The sequence below is a fragment of the Priapulus caudatus genome, unplaced genomic scaffold (assembly GCF_000485595.1).
Source record: "Priapulus caudatus unplaced genomic scaffold, Priapulus_caudatus-5.0.1 Scaffold32, whole genome shotgun sequence".
In the NCBI taxonomy this organism is placed as follows: Eukaryota; Metazoa; Priapulida; class Priapulimorpha; order Priapulimorphida; family Priapulidae; genus Priapulus; species Priapulus caudatus.
The window spans coordinates 118115-128423 of record NW_014577093.1 but is presented as its reverse complement, the minus strand read 5'-3'; the positions used below and the strand labels follow the sequence as shown (position 1 = coordinate 128423).

The 10309-nt window shown below is 46.6% G+C and overlaps 1 protein-coding gene across 2 annotated transcripts in view; it reads left to right on the top strand.

Annotated features, from left to right (window-relative positions):
* Window positions 1–10017: 10017 nt before the first annotated feature.
* LOC106816624 (leucine-rich repeat protein 1-like) overlaps window positions 10018–10309 on the top strand; it is a 6129-nt gene continuing 5837 nt past the window's right edge. Inside the window, exon 1 of one of the 2 annotated variants that reach the window (XM_014821251.1) lies at window positions 10018–10111. The gene's annotated coding sequence lies outside the window, so the exon portion shown is untranslated. The remainder of the gene's footprint in view (window positions 10112–10309) is intronic. The other variant, XM_014821258.1, reaches the window with a different exon arrangement.

The window sequence follows — 10309 nt, the reverse complement described above, 5'->3', positions numbered from 1 at the left end:
ACCTTACGTCAGCATTTAAAGGTAGGGTAGCCCACCTTACGTCATATTATAAAGGTGGTGTGGCCCACCCTACGTCATCTTATAAAGGTGGTGTGGCCCACCCTACGTCATATTATATAAGAGGAAACCACCCCACCTTTTTTTAAATGCTGACGTAAGGGGGGACCACTTCACCTTTAAATGCTGACGTAAGGGGGGACCAGCTTACCTTTAAATGCTGACGTAAGGGGGACCACCTTACATTTAAATGCTGACGTAAGGGGGGACCAGCTTACCTTTAAATGCTGACGTAAGGGGGACCACCTTACATTTAAATGCTGACGTAAGGGGGACCACCTAACCTTTAAATGCTGACGTAATGGGGGCACCTTACCTTTAAATTCTGACGTAATGGGGGACCAGCTTACCTTTAAATGCTGACGTAAGGGGGTCACCTTGCCTTTAAATGCTGACGTAAGGGGGAACCACCCTACCTTTAAATGCTGACGTAAGGATGGGCCACCCTTCCCTTGTAAGCTGACGAACGAACACATTTCTATTATGTTGGTCTATATGCAAATTATCGCCATTACGCCAATACGCGATATTCTGTTAACGGTCCCACTAACGCCACCTGGCATACTTTTACTCTTCCCCCCCCCCCTCATTGAGGCAGAAGTATCCTCGTCTCTCTAGCTGGTAGCCAAGCTTCAAGTCAATCTGATCAGATCTTCGTTATGCGCAGCAGCTCTCACACGAACACTGACGAGCGCAATGTGTGACGATATCCGAACAGAGATTCACATCGCAACGCGGTAGTCGAGAGCTCTCGCTTACACAATGTGGAATCAAATCATATACATACCAAATTGATCCGTCGAACGTCTTTTATATCGCGTGATTTCCAGTTACCGGTATGAATTACGGCTTAATTGTTCAATCAAGATATCATTTCATATGTACAGTGTGTAGATTGATAGATGCACGGCACCGCAGTAAATTCCTGCGTGCGTGCATAAGTTTACGCACGTTAAATCGCGTGTAAAACGGAATTATACGAGCAACGCCACTCGAAGCGCGACACCTATACTGTTTCGCAAATTAAATCTCGACTAACTGTGTGGCGCTCAACCGGCTGTTTATTCAAAGTATCTGTGATCCATCGCGGATACACGAGAGCTTATAGTCATGCCTGCATCTGCCCCTACTGCTGCGCTACGTTCATATGTTAGGTTATATTGAGTTATATATTAGGCATCAACGACAATGATAAGAAATGAATGCTTTTCATTACGTCCGTAACGTTGAATGATTTACTGGAGAGAGATCTGTTCACATACGGTTTATCAACACGTCATTCTACGTTGTCACATGAAATTAGTGAATGAAATTACTCGACTCAAACTCTCGTGCAAACATGCTTCGTAAATATCTTACGACAACAGTTTATTATGTATGATGAATGTGATCAGAGATTCTCACACAAACAATTAATTATGAATAAATTACACGGAGCGGGAGGCTATACGCCGTCACTAAAGCCCGCCGCACACGGTGAACTATCTGCTGAGCCAACGGCCTCAAGAGGCCGGGCGTTGGCTCAGCAGATAGCTCAGCGTGCTAGCGCGCAGATTTCTGCACGATAAATTTGGCTCGCGTGGCTGTGAGAAGTATATCTATCGTGTTTTGCATATTTGTGGCCACGCGAGGCCCAAGAAGACTCAGCTGGGTGTTGCGGGCTCGTGCAGCTATCAGCTCAGCCACCAAATATTTACCGACCAATGAAACGCGCAAGGAAGTAGGGCATGTGATTTAAAATGTCGGCGCCCACTGAAACAGCAGAAATCTCTAACTTTTCTGAGTAATTCTGAGATTGTGCACGTACACGTCGACTGCGCTGCGTGCGTGTGTGCGCGCGTGTGCCAGATACACGTTGTGCGTGCGCGTGCGTGCGTGCATGCGGTGCGTGTGCACGTACACGTGCGTGCATGATGTGTGCTGCGTGTGCACGACACGTGCGTGCGTGTCGCTGCCGTTGGTGCGTGCACGTCCGTGTGTGGGCACTTGCGTGCAGAGTGTGTGTCGTGCCTGTGCGATGCGTGTGTACGGTACACGTACCACGCCTCTTGAGGCCGTTGGCTCAGCAGATAGTTCACCGTGTGCGGCGGGCTTAAGGAATTACGGGGACGAATAAGGAACATGCCGACATTTTCATCACACTGGTAAAAAATACAGAAAATAATAATGAAGTTTTAACAAACGATTTAGAATAACAATAATTATGGATAATTCAATAATTACGCATCCGCACAAACCAACAACGCTGCTAACAAACAAATGGATTGTGGAAGATGCCGCTGGAATGTTTCAATATCAAACGGTTTCAAACCTAATGCTTAAATGATAACACTCGTGCAAATGGTCCACAGTGTGCGTTTACGGAAAAAACGGCACATCACTTTAAACGGCTCTCTGCGCGAATCGAAAAGGTTGAAGAAAACAGTAACGCTCTTACCAGCGTATACGAGCCAGTCTCTACCTCGATCTGATTATTGACAGATCAGTTTCGTTTCAAATCAGTAACAGTGATTACAACAGTCTGGCATTTGAAGCCATCTTTGCCGTGTACATCGCGCCAGGCGCGGTTTCAAAGCCTGTACTTGATTGATTATTTGCTAAGTTAAACGCTAGCCGACGCTGTCATTTTGCCCGGCTATATCATCTTATAGCGACTACAAACACCACAGCCGAGCGTGTATACGCGAAACGTATATTCTAGTTCTACTCTCATTCAACTGTCGTATTATGTGATGCTAACTGACACCAATAAATCTATTAAATGGATGATGCGCTTGGTGTAGAATCCGGCACTCACTCAAATGCGTGCAGTGTGACTATGAAATATGATCCCAAGCACCGCCACATGTCTTTTAACCAATGAAAAGATGCGCATTTAGACGCTATTATTTTATAGAGCCCATGATTGCATATAAAGCCATAAAGATCACACGCTCCGTCTTATTCTCTGTTGCCCAATCGTGTCCTCTCGTATCCTATCTCATTCTGTCCTGCCCTTGTCTCATGTCCCCTTGTCCTGTCTCATATCCCATTGTCCTGTCTCATGTCCCCTTGTCCTGTCTCGTGTCCCTTTGTCCTGGCTCGTGTCCCCTTGTCCTGTCTCATGTTCCCTTGTCTTGTCTCATGTCCCATTGTACTGACTCATGTCCCCTTGCCCTGTCTCATATCCCTTTGTCCTGTCTCATATCCCCTTGTCCTGTCTCATGTCCCCTTGTCCTGTCTCATATCCCCTTGTCCTGTTTCATATCCCATTGCACTGTCTCATGTCCCCTTGTCCTGTCTCGTGTCCCTTTGTCCTGACTCATGTCCCCTTGTCCTGTATCGTGTCCCTTTGTCCTGTCTCATGTCCCCTTGTCCTGTCTCGTGTCCCCTTATCCTGTCACATGTTCCCTTGTCCTGTCTCGTATCCCCTTGTCCTGTCTCATGCCCCCTTGTCCTGTCTCATGTTCCCTTGTCCTGTCTCATGTCCCATTGTCCTGTCTCATGTCCCCATTGTCTTGTCTCATGTTCCCTTTCCCTGTCTCGTGTCCCTTTGTCCTGTCTCATGCCCCCTTGTCCTGTCTCATATCCCCTTGCCCTGTCTCATGTCCCCTGGTCCTGTCTCGTGTTTCCTTGTCCTGTCTCGTGTCCCCTTGTCCTGTCTCATATCCCCTTGCCCTGTCTCATGTCCCCTGGTCCTGTCTCGTATTTCCTTGTCCTGTCTCGTGTCCCCTTGTCCTGTCTCGTGTCCCCTTGTCCTGTCTCGTGTCCCCTTGTCCTGTCTCGTGTCCCCTTGTCCTAGCTGTCTCATGTATCCTTGTCCTGTCTCATGTCCCCTTTCCTGTCTCATGTCCCCTTGTGCTGTCTCATATTCCTTTGTCCTGTCTCATACACCATTGTACTGTCTCATGCCCCTTGCCCTGTCTCATGTCCCCTTGTCCTGTCTCGTGTCCCCTTGTCCTGTCTCGTGCCCGTAGTATCTTCGCAAGAAAAACGTCCGACACCCCTACCTGCAGTTACTTGGCAAGCTCTGATTGACGGAAATCATAACTATCGAGTAAAAAGGTTCAAGTTCCTAGATGTTTTCTGAGTGGGGTAAAATGCAAGACGTACCACCTTTTAAGAGCTGTTACCTATTATAACATAAACCGTGACCTAAACATTTACGTGTGCTGTAATGCATCGATAAAACCAGATCTTCTCTTATTTAACTTCACAAACTTAAAATCTATCATCGCCGATTCAATGCATTTTTACACGAATTATATCATAATTTAATAAATACAGCTTGCTCTTGCGGCAAACTACACAGCGTATGTAAAAGATCAAATCGACTGTCCTTCAGCGATAGTTAAACGCTTCTATTGCACTTTCCGTACCTTAGAAATGTAAAAGGCACCTAACTAGTATATTATTTCTATGGTCTGTACTCACACTCACACAAGACAATTGCATTTGCTTCTTGTTTTAAGTCGGTTCAGCTGTTCGTGAACGTTAGCAATTATCAGCTACTGCCGCCACCATCCGCTCTCTCACGCCGCAGCACGCACGCATTAATTAACTAGTTTAAACTAATCGACTCACATATAGTTAACGCAGAATTAAATGTACCGGTTTTGACAGGAGCTTCTGCTGTGTATAACTGACGTGTCGAGATAGTGCGTTTTAAGAACGCGTGAGGACGTCTTCTCAAATTTATTATTTTGAAATCTCTCTTTTCCGATTCGCAGCGCTAATACGGGAATTAATCACCTAATTGAATGAATACAGCTCCCTCCTGCTGACGTCAAAAATAAACGCCGACTTTAATTTACGCAATCAGTGTGCGGAAGGACAGATCGCACGCAAATACCCTGAAATTCTTGGGAGTTTTCAGATCACCTAACCAGCGGGTTGTACATAGTACGCACCAAGTATTATACTCCATAGGATAAAGCCGTGCCTCCTTTGGCAAGGGCAGTAGTACTTGACTCTATAGACGGAGACTCGAGTCCCTGCCGAGTATTATTGTACTCTGAGTGGAGTAGCTGACACTATGTACAGAGACCTGCGTCACTGTAGATTATTATAATACTATGGGATGAGTAACTGACTCTACGTGCAGAGACCTGCGTCCCTACAGAGCATGGTCGCTAGCTAACGCATATATAGTACTACGATTACTCCACTAAACTGGTAATTGGCCTACTTCACACAAACGCTTATGGTCAATTTATTTTCGGTGCGCGCACAATCTAATCCGAGTAATTTTGCCCGAGACAGCTCTATACGCTAATGGAACCCGAATTCCCCGGATTTCGGTAAAATTCGGCGCAGCGGCTTTGCGTTTCGTTATGGAGCACTCACGGCTAGCCCGCCACCGGTGTCGCACGCCCGCATTCAATCCACTTCCTATTTACGTTTAAAGACACTAAGTAAACGCAAACGCGTAAGCCGAGACTCGCATACACGCGCTGGCATCGGTCTCGATCCGTGTTTCAGTCGTCACGTTTCCGCGCTGTCATGCACGCCCACGAATGAAACGAAATTCGTCGCTGTATCAGCCAGCGCACGCCGCCGCCGCACCACACGCACGCACGACACCACGCACGCCCACGCACGCACGCACGCACGCACGCACGCACACGCACACACACACGTTTCTATATGAAACAGAACAAAACACAGAATGTGTGTGTGTGTGTGTGTGGTGTGGTCGTGTGTGTGTGTGTGTGTGTGTGTGTGTGTGTGTGTGTGTCTGTGTGGTGTGGTTTGTGCGCGCGCATGGCAAGGACACACGCCACGCAGTGCAAAACAGGCGGCCGCTAATAAAGAGAGAAGCGCTAACGTACGAACGGGAAGCCACGAATCTATTAGAGAAGCACGCCACACAAAGGGCGCTCGCACACATTCTACGCCGGGCCGTGCACGCTCGACACACATGTCACGCTTTCTCTCCTCTCTCTCTCTCTCTCTCTCTCTCTCTCTCCTCTCTCCCTCGCGTCTCTCTCTCTCTCTCTCTCTCTGCTCCTCTCTCTCTCTCTCTGTCTCTCTTCATGAGCTTAGCAGCGACGGCGCTTCAACCGTTGTGGGTGGGGGGGGGACACACTCTTCCGCGAATTACAAGCTCCGACAATATCGCCCCTGGGCTCGCGCAACACCCCCGCAGCGCAGCAACATGCACTCTTGCCTTTACATAACTGCCTATAAGCTAATCGATTCCCCGCGCCGTATGCGGCGTTGTTGCGATCTACGTCGCTGACGCGTGCCGCACTCCGGTCGTTATCCGCCGTGATGCGTCGGCGGCCAGCGGATTCCTCTTGCTCTCCGCCTCTCATTAAACGAAGGCGCGCAGCCTTAAATTCCTCTCCGTCGCTCTTGCGCCGGTTAATGGGATCGCTTAACCGCGCAATACCCCATCCCCCGACCACCACCCCTCCGGAACTCGGTGCGCATGCGCCAGTGGCGGATGCGTTCGTGTATTTGGAGACTCTCCCCGCGTTCAAACGACGCGCGACGGCAGTACAGGCGCGCCGGTCGACCGTGCTGTCCCCCGCCGCGTTACGATCCAGCCATGCGTTAGTACTAACACGGATCGTATACACAACACGTACGTGCTCACGAACGCGAACGCTAGAAGTGCTATTAATTTAGAGAATCCCACGTGGACGCCGGCAACAGCATCGCTCGTATGCGTACGTTCGCGTACGTGCGTTCGTATGCGTGCGTCCGTTCGCGTGCGTGCGTGCGTGCGTGCGTGCATTTGCGTGCGTGTGTATTGTACAAAAGCGTGGTTGGTACTTTTTAGGTACGAAATCGACTCACTGATGTTATTAGTAAGACCGGATGCTGATTGCAAACCAGGGTGGCATGCATACGCCAAGGCAGACACGCCAGACAGACACAATGCGGCCCTGGTATAACACCTTCCTACAGGGGCAGCTTTAATAGCGTTAGTGGGCTCGCCTGATTTTGCAGGAAACGGAGAACATGCACGCACGGCACGCGCGCACGCACGCACGCACGCAGGCCGCGCACACAATCACAGGCACGCACGCACCGCACAATGCACGCGTGCACACACGCGCATACTTACATTAACGTGTCAACCAATCAATGTATGTATGTCTGTATATTATATATAGTATATATATATATATATATACAGGGGTAGAAATTGACTTTTTAACACGGGAGTCCAAGCACCCTCAAAAGAAGAAGTCCAAAGCAAAATGAGGGAGTCCGCAGTCTGGTTCAAAATTAAAGATGATTAACAATAACGCATGTGGTTATTTTTAAGATTCATGCGGTTGCACGTCTGCCAAATTTTCTTTGGACATTAGCTGAAAAAATACGGTAATTCCGCGAGGCTAGTTAGTATGGCAGAATTTTCAGGGAGTCACACGGACACCTGCATATGTCAAATCAGGGAGTCCGACAGTAAATCAGGGAGTATTTGACTCCGGACTACCGTTAATTTCGCACCCTGTATATTATATATATATATATTATATACAATGTATCATTGTCTTTGCATTGTGTTAACGGATCATACCATCTATCTACATTGGTTTTGAAATTGCCCTTCCTTGTTCACTATAGTTAGCTCACAGATATTGCGCTGTAAATTATGTAACGAATTCATATATAGCACTTGCTGCACGTTTTTTTTCTGTTTTTATTAGCTAAGCACACAGGAAACGAATTGATATGGAGTGCACGGCGTATTGATTGATTCTGCACTGTAACAACTCAACGGCGTGATGCACGCGTGTGCTAAAGAACACGCGTGCGGACAAGGCTCAATAATATATAAATCATTACCGGGACATGCCGCCTTCACGCCCCCTGATCACCATAAAGCCAACCATTAATCCAAGTCAATCATAACATTAACAATGCACGCACGATTACAAATACTTAGTCTCATTACGCACCGTCAAGCAAGAGGCTGCACAGCCCACCGTACCACCCTGCCACGGGCACCGTGTATAGACCGCAGGATACAGGTAACATGTATGTCTATAAACACGGGTACATGTAAAACACCGATACATGTCCACACGGCGTGTAACACCGGCATTCTTCATGACCCGGCTTCTACACGCCATCATACATCCTTACCATGTCCCCATCCTTGATCCTAGCCCTAACCTGGTTCTAGCTCTAACATAACCATAACGTAATCGTCACTCCATCGTGTATACACGAGGACCTAAAAGCAGGCTCGACCACTCAAAGGACTGTGCCACTCCGCAGTTAGTGTGGTGCGGCATGCAGAACTAACGTGAAACCCCGACTAGCTGCGTGTACACATGATAAGTACTACGCGTGCTACTGCGTGTATATGGGTACTACTGCGTGTACTATGATAAGTAAGCAGGACTTACGCTGCCGTTCGCCACTTTCGCAAAATGCGATACATAAATAACAGTGGCGACTTTACTACACTAAAGTGACGAATACAATTGGCGAATAATTGAACTGCTCACAAAATTACGATTGAATAACGAAATCGTCAAATTGCAGTGTCGTGTCGTAAAATGTTTTCGTACGCCTCTTTTCCCATATGCGCATTACGTGTTTATGCCTTGCTTAGCACATACGATAAAGTGAACAGTGGCTATAGTTTTCCATTGGTGGCCGAAAAATAAACTTTGGTGGCTCAAGACTTGGCTCAAACTTTAAAACATCCGAAGAGAGCCTTGAGTAAGTATACAAACGTTATCTAGCGACGGTAGTACAACTCACCGGATAAGCACTGCTGGTGATCTTTCATAAACCTCATGCGGATCTGGCGCACGGCTTTGATCCTGGCAATTTCCTCCGGCGCTTCGATAGCCGAAAATATCGACGCACCGATCACGAGAAACAATAGGTAAAACAAAATGAGTATGAGTAGCCTCACGGTGCTCTTTCTCCAACCAAACATGGTTATCAGAACGATGTGGTTCTTCCCATACGAGGCAGGCCAGCAGACGGGGAACACGGATAAACTACGAAGACGACGAAATGTTTAACACACGGCCCGATGGCTGCGAGTTAAAACCGGTCACTGCGGAAGCACAAGGAAGGCATGGCATTAGTAATAGTAGGCACTTCGGCGAAAAGCAAACACTCGTTCGTCGGTTAGTCAACGATGAAACAGATTGATGCTGCGTGTATAATCGCGAACGTATAGTAACGCACGGGCGTTTAACTGCCTGAATATCGGTGCTATGCATGCGTTTTTCGCAGCTTTCGTCCTACACTGCGAACACAATTAGCAGAAGCAGCAGCCAGCGGCAGCAGCAGCAGGAGAAGAGGCAGTAGAGTTGGTAGAGTCCGCTAGTTAGACGGGCGCCAATCAGTAAATGTAACTGTTGCGAACATGTAAGAGAGGCGATTGGTTGACGACTATTACCACGCTTTTCGCTAGCCAAGACAAAACAGCCAAGACATCCATGTACACAATAATGAACGTAATTTTGTGCGCTGGTAGTTAATTTATAATAAAATGGTTCCCTGTCAATTTTTTCACCATAGCTGTATTACCACATTTATTTGACCATTTATTTACCACAACCATAGTTGTAATCCATAATTTCGCAGCCAGTTACTTCTGTTTATATTCTTTTAAATATAATTATAAAGTCAATTGTTGATAAACCAATTATGTCGCGAATGTATGCGGAAGAATACCAACATGTACATTTTCATACATTTTCATATCACGGTTCTCTCAGAAATTTATTATATGTACACTTAGCTGCACAGTTTTTCCAATAGGTATGCATTATTCAAATGTATCTTCATTTGTATTTTGTGTTCATCATCGCAGGCGGAATAGAAAATTTATATTTAATATATTTTGAAATATGAACGAAAATCTTATTAAACGCGAGGTGTACGACTGTAGAGAACACCGAAACAGAATATTATGCAGGAATTATTATATTTATTTAAATATTTGAAAAAGCCCCGCTTTATTTTCGCTCACTACGCGGCGCTGTGGATAGAGGATCCAATTTAACCGCACAACAACATTGCAGAAGCGGAATTTTTAATTGTAGTTTTCACCGTAAAATTAGCAAACGCTGTGACTGATGTGATTAAGGTAATTACTAATATATTCCTCATATATCCTTGGGCCTTAGTACGTATAACTATAAGTTATAGTGTCACTACTACTAGTTGGGTGGCACGAATTCAAAATATTTGCAGATTGACACGGTCGGTTTACAACGGTGCAAATCCACTTTAGGCACCTTATATCACGAAGTGATGCACAGATTTCTGTGTATCACCCACTGAT